This window comes from Nymphaea colorata, chromosome 14 (genome assembly GCF_008831285.2).
Source record: "Nymphaea colorata isolate Beijing-Zhang1983 chromosome 14, ASM883128v2, whole genome shotgun sequence".
NCBI classification, from domain to species: Eukaryota; Viridiplantae; Streptophyta; class Magnoliopsida; order Nymphaeales; family Nymphaeaceae; genus Nymphaea; species Nymphaea colorata.
In genome coordinates, this window is record NC_045151.1 from 8,915,898 (window position 1) to 8,928,070 (window position 12,173).

A 12,173-nucleotide genomic window follows, 5' to 3' on the forward strand; every position below is an offset into this window, starting at 1 on the left:
ATATAAAACATTTGTAGTCCTTGCTCAGTTTAGAATATGCCATGAAGTTACCAATAGCATGTTGAGTACATGATCTGATACCCTTCCTAAGGGCGATGGGTAGCTCTTCAATAGCAGCTTTCATCTAAAACTCTTTTTCAACTGACTCCTCTCGAGCACAACTTGGGTCATCCAGGGAAGATGTAGCATTGGGATTGGGAGTAAAATTCTTTCCACTAGTCACCTCATCTATACACAATTTTTGCCTAGAGTAAACCTGCCCAAACAAGTGGTTATGTTCCTCCATTATCACAAAAAACACCATTTAAAAAAAAAACAGTAATAAGACATGTTTTTTTCCCAAAAATAGTAAAAAAGAAAAGACGCGTATAAAATGCATTTTATATGTGTCTTTCACGTTTTTTTAAAAGGCACGTGATTAGTTTTAAAAAATGGTACCACATGTAATATTTATAAAAAAGTTGGTTTATTTTAAACTTGATCGCCCCTTTTAATGGCAAAAATGCATTTTTAGATAGGAAAAGAGGGCCTAGGTTAAAATTGATTCCTCCTTCACGTCTCCTCCTCGTTTTCTCATTCGACTGAAGAGTGGAGAACGTTTTGTCATTCGATTGAAGAGGGGAGCCGCTGGACGGACATGCGGTGACAGTGAGAGGGGTCAGTCGACGGGAATCGCTGGCGGCTGACGGGAGTCGAGCATCAAGGGTTCGGCTCTGTTTTACAGTTTACAATCATTCTTACTTTTGTTTTGCCTACTTTCTTTCTGCTGCTACTCTTTTTTCCTTCAAACTTCAAAGCCATCATCATTCTGGGTTCCGTTAGGATTTGTTATCCTTTTTATTAGTATTTTGAGGTTCGTAATCGGGGAGCTTTATTTAGTCTAACTAGTACCTATATCTTCAGTCAATGAATTTTGTCTTAGAGCACGACACGTTGAAAGTTTAATGAGATTGTAACTTGATTGACAATTCTTTTGAACCATGTGAACTGCTGGGATGTGGCCAGGGAGCAGGGTCGGCTATGGATGGGGTCTTGCTGGCCCGATTTACGGCTGCAAACTGCCCAAGCCTGAATTAGCCAAGTGAATCTCAATGTCCGATCTCAATAGCATTAATAGTCAGGTTCTGCCATTTCCCAGTTTAATTGGCTATAATGAGCTGGACCTTCTGTTTGTTATTCGGTCTAAACATTATTGTGCTAGGATATGTTCATTTGCAGACTTGCTTTACAGGGTTCCTATGGAAAAGTATTTCATGTGCATTATATTATGTTAAAAATAAAGAATTGCAGAATGCTAAATTTATAATGCAAAATTTTGTCTAGCTATTCACAGTAGACGCCTTTGGGGTTCATTGTCATGCTGAGAGAACATGTGTAAAGTGTTGTGTTTCTTCCTTTTTTTTCTTTTCTGTTGCTTAATTTCTTCTTGCATACACGACGCACTTTGATGATATTTGGTTTGTTTAGGGTTTATAACTTTATATGTCCTGTGGCTTGAAGCCTTGAACTAAGTTCTTTGATTCTTTCTTAATTTGTTAACTTGTTGAATGGTTTAGGTGGTGGCGGTAAATCTCTAATCATGCCTAAAGGCAAAGACATATTCTGGCAACATCCAGAATTAAATGAAGAAGGAAATTTGATTTGCAATTTCTGTGGAGAACAATATGCAGGAGGAATCACTCAGTTTAAGTATCATTTATGAGCCTCCTATGTCATGATGTTTCTATATGTCATCATGTGCTAGAAAATACCAAACAAATGGCACTAAAATCTTTCCAAGGTATTAATGAGAGGCCTACAAAAAAGGAAAAAATGCAAAGCTACCCAATAAGTTCAAGTGGAAGTGGAGCATATTTAGGTTCGTCCAGTTGAACTTCAAACTTATTGACTAAAGAAGGAGGACAACATCAAACAATTTCAAACATGTTCAAAGAACAAGAAAATGATAATATTGATAGGCTCCTCTTTAAAGCTATGACTATAAACAATCTACCATTCAACTTACTTCGATCGAATGATTTCAAGAATTTTGTTGTTGCTGTTTCACAGCATGGCCCAGGATACTTCCCACAAAGTAGTGAAACAACGAGAAGAAGGCTACTAGATGATACAAGGAAAGAGGTTGAAGCATATATTGAAGAAACAAAAGCTATATGGGCACAATATGGGTGTACTATTATGTCAGATATTTGGAAGGATACAATTAGAAGCAGATCATACATAAATTTGTTGGTAAGTTGTCCAATGGGTATGATATTTTGGAAAGCAACACATTAGAAAAGGTTCCTAAAAATACTTATTAACTGAATTTGATCTTCAGCTATTGAAGAAATAGAGCCAAAAAATGTTATACAGATTGTGAGAGACAATGGAAGCAATTACAGAAAGGAAAAACTTATCCTTGAAGAAAGGTATTCAAATACTTTTACTACATCATGTGCTGCTCATTGCATTGATTTAATGCTTGAAGATATGCATACTTTGGAAAGTGTAGCATCTATCATGACAAAAGCTAGAAAAATTGCCAAATTCATATACAATAAGCAGCAAGCTTTAGATATAATGAGGACTTACACAAAGGGAAAAAAGTTGAAAAGTCAGGTGCAACAACGTTTGCTTCTCATTTCATTTGTTTACATTCTATTTTAAAACAAGAAGAAAATTTGAGGTTCATGGTTGCCTCCAATGATTGGAGACTTGTAGAAGAAGTGGAAAAAGATCATGCAAGAGAGATTACATTTCTTATTCAAAATGAAGATTTTTGGAATATGAGAAAAGAAATAATCATGTTTGTTGAACCATTGGTGAAAGTATTAAAAATAGTAGATGGAGAAGGAGCCACTATGGGATATTTGTATGAGGCTTGATAGAGCTAAAGAAGTTATAAAGACTGCAAGTAAGGACAACAAGGAAAAATATATGCCATATTAGAAAATAATTGATTGGAGATGGACTTGTAACTTGCACAATCCAATACATGTTGTAGCTGCTTTTTTAAATCCTTATTTATTTTGGAACAAAATGGTAAAAATGGATGAAGAAGTTCGTGAGGGTTTGGACATAGTGACAAGGAAACTTGTTTCTTATGAAGACTATTCTGAAATAGCTATTGAGTTGGTCAAATGTCATAATAAAGATCCTACATTGTTTTCCAAGGGATTAGCCATGACTGTTATTTGCACATCCACATAAGTGTCTCACTTTACTAGTTTTTCTATTTATGCAATCAACATTCATTATTGGTTATGCACTTCTTCTTTTAATTTTTGTTTTGTTTTTTAATTATATTAGGGATTTGGTGGGAGATGTTCGGTTCTTCTGTTCCTATGCTTGAAAGTATAGCAATCAAAATTTTAAGTCAACCATGCAGCGGATCAGCCTGTGAATGAAATTGGAGTGCATTTGATGCTGCTAACATGAAGAAAAGAAACAATCTTGCACCATCAAGATTAACAAATTTGGTCTTCGTTAGAATGAATATGCATTTGCAAAGCAAGGCTCTAGAATTGAAGAAGACCAATGCAAATCCTATCTACATTGAACATGTGAACCCATTTGCTGAAGAAGAAAATTTAAATACTGAGACAACAAACTTGTCTTCAGATTCAAAAGAATAAAATATTGATGGAAGTGGAAGACAAAGAGCTTCAAGGCGTACAAGAAATGAAGAAGATGACTCCACTTCTTGGGATGAAGACTAAGACATGTTTTCTTTTCACTTTCCAAGTGAAGAATGACTTCATTTGTGTTGTAAAGCCATGAAGGCAATAAACTTTTGTTAGTTATGTATTTGCCAGACTGTTAGTTTTCATTATCTAATTTTAATTTGTTGCTTATCTAGTCATTTTTCAATGTTTTTTTAATTTCTCATTTATTTTATTTTTATATAATTATCAAGATTTATTTATTTATTTTTTAAAAAATTACTGTTTTCTCATTTTATTCCCGAGATATACAATTTTGTCGTATTATACCTACCTTTTTTAATACATGTACACGTTTTTTGTGACAATGCATTCCTCCTCAGTTCCAGTAGAACAACCTTCATCCTTCTCATGCTCAGGAACATCTGTAAGTTACTTGACTCTCTTCCTTTTTTTATTCCAGAAAATCTATGAATTGAATTTCTTGACTCAGAGAATACTTTTCCCTTGACAGAGACTTTTCCCCCTCAAGAGAATTCTCAACAAAAAAGGAGACATGTTCCAAGAAAGTGACATCCTTAGTGACATAGACACAACCAGTAGAGGGATCAAGACACTTATACCCCTTTTGAGTGGGAGAATAGCCTACAAATACACCCTTAATCGACCATGGACCAAGTTTTTTAACATTAGGATTGTGATTATGAATAAAGCAGACACAACCAAAAACACAAGGTGGAAGAGGAAAGGGTTGACGACTCCCTGGTAGCATAGACAAAAGAGTTCGCCCATTCAGCACACGACTAGGCATACAATTGATTAAATATGCACTAGTGAGAACAACATCACCCCAATACTGTTTTGAAAGGTTCATTTGAAACAAGAGAGCCCTAGTGACATTAAGTAACTGACGGTTCTTTCTCTCAGCTACCCCATTTTGGGGAGGAGTATAACTACAAGACGTCTCATGAACAATCCCTTTTTTTGAAAGAAATTATCAACAGATTGACACATATACTCATGGGCATTGTCACGCCGAAAGGTCTTAACAGAGCTTTCAAATTGAGTCTCCATAAGAACAATGAAAGTCTCTATGATATTAGACACTTCACTACGGTCTTTCAATAAGTGTTGCGAGAGAAATAATCTATAAAGGTAATGAAGTACTGAAAGCCATGATGAGAATGAATTCCTGAAGGTCCCCACACTACATGTTTAGCAAAATGACATACATCACAAGATATCATATTCATATCTAAATTAAAACATAAATCAAGAAATAACTATCTCAAAATTTCAAAAGGGAGATGACCAAGACGTTCAAGCCAATACAAGAACAACTGAAGGAGATCCTCTCTATTCTTCTTTGTTTTTCTAACCGTTGTCATAAGAACATGCATGGTAAATGATATAGCCCTTCAGAAACCAAAACAATCCCAATCCTCTTTCCTATCACCAAGTCCTGCAAAATACAACGATCAACATAAAAAATCAGTTCACAATTTAACTCTTTCATAATCTTGCTGACTGACAAGAGGTTCAAGGGAAGATGAGGAACATGTAGAGCATTGTGAACTAAGAACTTGTTTAAAAGTGAGAGTCTTCTTTTGTCAGCCACAGAGATAGAAGAACCATCGACAAGAGAAACTCGTTCCTTCCCTGAAGAAAACTTATACTCATGAAAAAACTTAGGATTGCCGGTCATGTGGTGGGTGGCACCACTGTCAACAATCAACTCTCCCATACAAGAATTACCTTTTTCTCTAGAAATAACGAGGACACTATTAACTTTCACATCATCTGATGCCTCGGTTTGACTGGTCTCAATCTGATTTAGGTGTGCACAAAGCTCACGAATATGTTCAGCAGAGATAGGTGTTTTTCCTCCATTAGGGTTTGTGACATCAAAAATAGGCTTCTTCCCACTAGAAGACCTCCCACGACTATTCTTCTTTTGAGGAGGCAAATCCCAACAAAAAATCCATGGTATGACCAGTTTTCTTGTAGTGAGTGCATTTTCAAGGAGGTCGGGTAGCATCCATAGGAGCTCGGCTAACAAGGGCAGACCTCTCAGTGTATGAGATATGGGCCTCTTTCCTCCCTATAAGAACAAGGCGTCTTTGCTCTTCAACTTCAACATGAGAGTAGGCATCTTCAATGCTACACAGTTCCTCAGAATTAAGAATATAACTCCTTATGCCTCCGAAATCATCATTCAGCCCTGCTAAGAATACAAACACTGTGTTCTTCCATTCTTTGGTCCAATGACACAACTGGTCCTGTGGACAACTCCAAGCATAATCAGAGTAGTAGTCGAGCTCTTCCCACTTTCATTTCAACATCGCATAAAAATCAGCCATGGAAAGTTCCCCTTGTCGTAGGGCATAGACATCCTTCATTAACTGATACACGCGAACATCCTTCTTCTTTTGGCCATACATTTGTTCTAAAATGCACCACATGTCTTTGACAGTCCTCTTGCGAAGAATAAGAGGTTGAATATAAGAAGAAACAAAGTCAACAATCCAAGTCTTTACTTGATTGTCTTCAAGAAACCATGTATCCCATGCTGGGCTAGTCTTAGGTGGTTCAGCCTTCTTCCCATTGACATAGGCAATTCGGCCTCGACCAGCAATCCCCATAGTGATAGCAGTGGACCATTGAAGATAATTTTCCTTAAAGAGACGAATGGTGGTAACCTGAATTGGTATATTTTCAGTTCTAGGGGCCTCAACCTCTGCCTGGTTAGTATTAACAGTAGAAGAGGCTAATTCCACCATCCCAAAGCAATAACTTAACAGTCAATGAGCTAAGAGAATATGCCAGTGATGGACAACAGCATAGCAACGAACAACCAACAACTGTGACATAGAATAATACCAAAGAGAGAGCACTTGCTAAAACGAGAACAAGGAGGCAAAGGAGGCAACACAACAGATCAGTCACGTGATTGCAGAAAGAGGTCGGGCGACGCAGCTTAGATAGACAGTGTTTGCAAGCATTGGAAGCTTAGGTAGATGACAGCAATCGGACGCCATGCAGCAGGTGGAAGCTGAGAAGAAGACAGAGGTTTGGAAGATACTGCCATCGACCAGAGCAGGGCCTCACTGATCAGGCGACAGAAGATCCTGCGCCACAGCAGAGAGCAGCAACAACAGGAAGTGGCAGCAACAGGGAGTAGTGACAGTGGATGGAATGTCTCTTGAATGGCATAGTTACAAACAAGAAATTAATATATACCCTCAAACTCAGAGGCTAATTGAGAGAGGTGCTTCAGCCTATCATTCTAGTGTCACTTGGTCAGAGCCTCTACCGACTCTAGAAAACGTAGAGGTGGTAAAACGCTCTCCTGACGTTATTCCTAAATATTTGTCAAGCATGCCTCAGGCAAAGAGACAGAGTTTGTTATTGATGTTCTTCCTGGCACGGCTCCAATTTCTAAGGTTCCTATGGACACTATCGGTTTATCACAAAGCATGCGTTATTTTTGCAAAAATTGTGAAAAAATGTGCAAAAACGAAATGACAAATCAAAAAATGGAAAATGATGTGAAAAAAAAAAAAGTTTAAAACGCATTCTTTTCACGTCTTTCGTAGAACGTGATTTTTTTTTTCTGGTAGTGGCATCAATTATAATTTCTGAAAATTTTGTCGACGACGGAGGAAAACGAGTCAACCCAACCACCATTTTTAGGATTAACGATTTTCAGAATTGGGGGAACTCAAAACCCAAGCAATTTTCGACTTCGATGGACACGTGCATTTTCCAGCACCCAGCTGACCTCTGACTATCCGACCTCGTTCTACACCGGTGTTTATCATCGACGCCCACTTAGGTAGAATGTGCATTGGATTTTTTAGTCGATTTGCACGTGCATCGGATATTTTAGGTAAGTAATACTAAAATATTCAAGACGTAGCTTTTTGCTTTTTTTTTTTTTGGGTTTTATTTGTGCATTGGATTGTCTATGTGTTAGAAACTCTTTGCCCTGGAAACTTTGGATTTTCTGTGCCTTCCGTTTCTTCTGTACATTAGAAACTTAGAAAGTTAGACTTAAACTTCAAATATTCAAGTAGACTAACTTAATACGTACTATTTATTTCTTCTTCTTTTTTGTGGAATCTTGATTTTTTTAGTTTGATTTTGGATAGGAAGTTAATAGTTTGTGCATAGCTATTAGATATCTGTATCTTCGGTTTTTTTAGTTTGTAAATACTTAATAGTACTTTATATGGTTATTATTTCTGGTTCTTTTAACAATCTGATTCACTAACAAGTTGCTTTAAGAGAAAAAGCTTCATCGTCAGCATTATCATGTGTACATGACCTGTTTAACTTGAATCAGATGCTTTGCTTTCGGTTCATATATGAGTTCTCCAATTTGTTATTGTAGGCAAGGAAAAGACAGCAGTTTAATTGACCAACATTGTTATGAAAATTTGTTTTGAAAATTTGTTTTTTTTTCGATAGAATCTATATTTTGTGCATAGATATTCGGCTAAGGCCTGATTTGTAGTTGTCTTTGTAAGTTTGTTTTACTTTTATTATTTATGTATGATTTTTTTAAGATGAAATGAGATTTATATTTTATTGGTTCTGAACCTCAAGTGCTTGATACTTGATAGCTAGACTTTAAGAGGGAGGGCAAAATGCCTAGATCAAAGAGTCTACTTTGGTCACATGCAATTCAAAATGAAGGGAAGTTGATTTCAAATTTTGTTTGGAGCAATATAGAGGAGGAATTACTTGATTCAACTATTATTTGGCTGGAATTCACGACAATGATGTTCTTGCATGTCATAATGTACCTACAAATATCAAGCCAATGGCAATCAAAGCTTGTAGAATTATTGAGGAAAACACACCAAGGGGGAAATGCAAAGTTGAAGTGGATCACACTTACGTAGGTTCATCAAGTTCCATTAGCAATTTTTTCTGCAAGACAAGGACAAAAACAAACAATTTCAGGCATGATCAGGAAAGTGGAAAAGGATTTCATTGATAAGTTTTTTCTTAAAGCTATTGTAATGAACAACTTACCTTTCAACTTGCTTCGATTACTAGATTTCAAAAATTTTGTTGTTGGTGAAATAACAAGGAAAAAAACTACTACATGAAACAAAGACTTGACAAAACTTGACGCAATTTGACTTGGTTGACTATATCGTTTGAACTAGACATGATGATCTAAGACAAAAGGATAGATGAGTGGACTTCATTCTACCATTTTACATATTCAGGAGCATGCTTGGATCAATGGCAAGGTACAAGTGGACAAATGATTCTCAACATTATTGGGTGCAGATGTATATTTTGGACCACTCTTTGGTATCCAACTCGCACTCCACAATGGCTCTCTGTGGTTCAATTTTCTGGGCATGCCTTTGATGCTATGACAATTGTCTGATGCAATGCTCTATATAGTAGTCAATTGTGAAAAATGGTCCTAGCAGAAGACTTCCTCTAACTGGATTGTAAGTGTATCTTGATTTGATGATTTCTTAGTCAAAGAAGTCCGAAATGATGGCACAATCGTTCACTTCCTCCATCTTCACACAGTTGTGCTCTACATTGGATAACTAGCCATTGGTGTTTTGAAAATGACCTGATTATGGCCCCACCTGTTTGTAAAACCATGCTTGTAATGCGGAGACACATTAATTTGGTCAATCATTAGTAAATGAATGCCACTGCTGCCATTGCTATGGACACATGATGGACTTTGATGTGCCCTCATTTTCTGAAGAGGTGAATTGTGTGGAAGTCCATTATGTGAGCTTCATTGTTGAAGAAGGTGAGACGCACAGTGCAAGTTGCCATAGAATTTTTGTATTTGTCTACAACACTTTTAGAGAGTGAAACACGATTGACATATTGGGAATATGTTTCTCCAAGTTCTTTCAATTGGAGGTATTGATATCGATCTTTTTCTAGAAATGACCAACTACATTTTCCCAGAGTTTGTGAATCACTTCTAGAGTTTTGACTTGAACTTGATTGACAAAGAATTGGTTCTCTTGGGTCACCTTCTCACTTGGGCAAACATACAATGTATTCATCTGGGGTGATTGTCATTTCACCTAAGGAAAACCAAAATGTATTAGTCATTGAGTTTCATCTTTTTCTACATGGATTAGGCCATTGTTACAAAAAACGTGTATGGGTATTTACGGCAAGGACTTTCTTGGGTATAATACAGCAAAGTTGTATATCTCGGTGAATTTTTTAAAAATTTAAAATATTTAATAAATCTTGAAAAAAAATCAATAAAAAATGAAAAAATGGTAAAAAACAACAAAAAATGGAAAACAAACATATAATACGGGTATTATACCGTTTTTTGTTTTTGGTTTTTATTTTTAAAAATGTGTTTTTTTCACGTTTTATACGACTGACTTGTATTTCACATTTTATATGTGTTTTTTTTTTAATAAAACGTGCTTTTTGTGACAATTCATTAGATTACCGTTCATAGGCTGCATGACAAAATTGACTACCTCTTCGAGACCGCAATCTTTTAAGTGGTCCGAAAACATACTTTGGAACATTGGGTGCCATGAAAGATACCATTGAGGTAGGTAGACTCCACTTGGGATTATGCGAACCCCAGATCGACCTTGACATAACCCGAATAGGATATGGTCATAGAGAAAAATGCTTTCCAAGTTCATCTAGACAAAAGAAAGCTTGGTTTGATATTGACATAAATTGACCCAATACAGACTCGAGAAGAGCATGACATTGGATTTGGACATGGACTTGAAGATAATGTAGGACATTTCATTTTATACATTCAAGTAAGCAATTGAGGATAAATCAAACAGTTGATAATACATTTCCTAAGACTCTTGCCTATATGCATCATTTTAAAAATTGACCTTGGAACCTACAGAAAATAAATGGGTCGATTCATCCTGTTTTATCCAAAATTTTGAGGTATGCCTATATACCAAATCTAGGAAACTGGCATAGACTTTTCTAAGGCTTTTCTAAATTTGGGCTCTTTAGTTCTCCTTGTTCACCTATTGACATACCAAGACTATTGTTTATTTTAGTACTAATGGGGAGACTTCTCAATTCAATTGGGTGGTTTAGTTGTAAGACTATATTTTGGACTAATATTCTTGAAAACCCTGACAACATGATGACTGAGACATGATATAGGTGAAGATTGTTTTTGAAAATTCATCTGACAACATGATGACTGAGACATGATATAGGTGAAGATTGTTTTTGAAAATTCATGAGGAGATACGAAATAAATAGATCATTGCATACATTCTTAAGAGATAGATTGAAAAATTGAGAGAGCATATATAGGCTCCATACAACTCATAAATCAAGGAAAAGTAGGACAATTTATATAACTAAGGGAACAAAAAATCTCTTTAATTAGTCCTAAATGCATACAAATATGATGCTACGATGCTGGTAGGTATTGACATGAAAGGTTCATGCAATTAATAACCGACATTGTAAAAATGACTTATATATGATCCAAGAAATCCTTAGACGAAAGATAATGTGTCCCATCATGGTCGCCATCTATTTTCAGCCCTCCCATCCTCGGGGTGCCGATTAGGTGCGAGAGTTATGCGAAATAGCAAAAATTTTAAATTGAGTTTTGAGAAAAATTTTAAGAGAAATGAATCCACCCCTCAGTACGAAGTTCAACCATTCTTATTGCCTTTAACAGGAGTAATTGGGCCAAAGACTAAGTATTTCTCGGATCATGTATCATTTGATGTAATTCTATATACTCATCCATAGAGGGTTGAAATTGAAAGTGAAAGTTCATTTTGAACTTGGATTTGAACAAGTGATTCTTAGCTTGTTTTAGGTAAATTGGAATGAAATTTGATCAAGTTGTTTAAAAAATTGACTTATTTTGATAAGCTATTTGAAAGAAATTGAGTTAATTCTTTGAACAAAATTAAAAAAAAATTGAGCAATATTTAAATTAGAGACCACTGTTTTTGTTGAAATGTGCCAATCCAATTGGATTTCAAAATAGCAATGACATTGAAAATTGACTTGGATCGTGACTTTGATCCAATATTTTGGAGTTTTGCTTGATGATTTTGGCAATTTTGATTTAGAATATTAGATAGAAAATTAGAAATTGGATTGAAATTTTTGGGATTTTGGAGGTCGAGATCTAGTTCTTTGTTGTGAAAATTCAATATCATCGCATGATTTTGGATTGAAATTGAGATCAACTTGTGATCAAAGTTTTTAGGAAAATGGCCACATTCTTAATGAATGTGTTAATTTAGGACAAAAGATAGTTAAGTTTTCTTAGCAAATGGATTGATTTTGAAATCTCTTTTTACCAAACACATGATTTTGTTCTAAGAGATATGAACTTGATTTAAAATAAGTTCTCTTTTGAGAGGAGAGTTGAAAGCAAGTAAAACTCACCCTTTTGATGAAATGAAGATTTCAAAATGTTAGAAAACATGTTATTTTCAAACGTGTTTTGGCCAAATTGGGGAATGATGCTTGTATCTTCTTTTAAAACTAAATGAG

General features: G+C 35.7%; 2 long non-coding RNA genes across 2 annotated transcripts; one reads left to right on the plus strand and one right to left on the minus strand.

The window, feature by feature from the left end:
* Positions 1–542: 542 nt before the first annotated feature.
* LOC126409240 (uncharacterized) lies at positions 543–3,863 on the plus strand. The gene is made up of 2 exons (XR_007572095.1): positions 543–705; positions 3,292–3,863. It is a non-coding gene; the product is annotated as an uncharacterized LOC126409240 (long non-coding RNA).
* Positions 3,864–4,065: 202 nt separating this feature from the next.
* Positions 4,066–8,582, minus strand: LOC126409241 (uncharacterized). The gene is made up of 3 exons (XR_007572096.1): positions 8,548–8,582; positions 8,391–8,452; positions 4,066–5,106 (listed from the first exon to the last, which is right to left on the minus strand). It is a non-coding gene; the product is annotated as an uncharacterized LOC126409241 (long non-coding RNA).
* Between the last annotated feature and the right edge of the window lie 3,591 nt (positions 8,583–12,173).